We start from the raw sequence: 1,106 nt of genomic DNA, 5'->3' as shown, positions 1-1,106 counted from the left end.
AAATTGTCTTATTGCTTCTGTGTTTGTGCCTTTGCGAATAAATAAAATTGCTTTTGCCGTTTAATTCATTAAATGTGGGTTCGTTTAAAAGCCGTCCGTGTTCCGCTCTCTAGCTCGCAAAAACAAAACGTATTTATTTATACTTTTCTTGTTTATTTTGTGCCAAGTTAATTTAACCTGTTGCTCTTTTGCTCTTAGAACTTTTAATAATCACGCAAAAGCAAAAACAAAAACAAAACAATAGCCGTTTCAATTCTCACTTCGTTTCACATAATTACTTTTCACTGGGCCAAAAACTTTACGCAAAAGCTTGGCTTAAATATTTTGCTTAATGCCGAAAGAGAGGGAGAAATAATAAAATGAGTGTGAGTACGATTACTTCACTGTTTAAATATTTTTTTAATTTTTATTTTAAATTCCTTAAGCAAGATCAACACCTTTATTCTGTTTACTGGTTAAATCAAGTTAGGAATACGCAAGCACAAACGTACATACGTGCAGGAATACACATGCATATGTTGGCAAATGTGTATAAAAATATGCACATACACGTTTGCAGATATGACGCACTGGTGGGCAGCAATTTGCTACACACTATATTATGTTTCTAAGCCAAGCTAATAAAAATTAACAACATAAACCGATAAATTTAGAACGTTGCCTTATTCATATTTTTATTTCTTAACAAATTTGTTGGCAGTATTTTTGCTTTTGTTTATATAAATTGTAATTGTTTTTCTTTTTTTTTTTGGTTAAAAAAGTATTGTTGTGCTTAAGCGGCATATACAAATCAAAAAAAAAATAAAACAATAACAATTCGCATGCAATTGTATTTATGCAACTATGCAAATAATTTTTATTTAATTATTTATAAATAAATTCTTGTGATTTTATTCAACAATTATTTAAACTGTTATTTTTATTAACGCAGTCGTTAAGATGGCCGCAATCAGAAATTAACTTCAGCATAGTTTCATTTCACGTTTACCGCTTTTCTGCTTCAAATTACTACACACTGCACTACAAACTTGTATTTACCTTTCTTTTTTTTATTAGTACATTTACATTATTATGTTATTCATGCTATTTTCTTGCAAATTCTTAAA

This window comes from Teleopsis dalmanni, chromosome 1, assembly GCF_002237135.1.
Source record: "Teleopsis dalmanni isolate 2A chromosome 1, ASM223713v2, whole genome shotgun sequence".
Taxonomy (NCBI): Eukaryota; Metazoa; Arthropoda; class Insecta; order Diptera; family Diopsidae; genus Teleopsis; species Teleopsis dalmanni.
The sequence above is the reverse complement of the archived record's forward strand: the minus strand, read 5'-3'. Positions refer to the sequence as shown.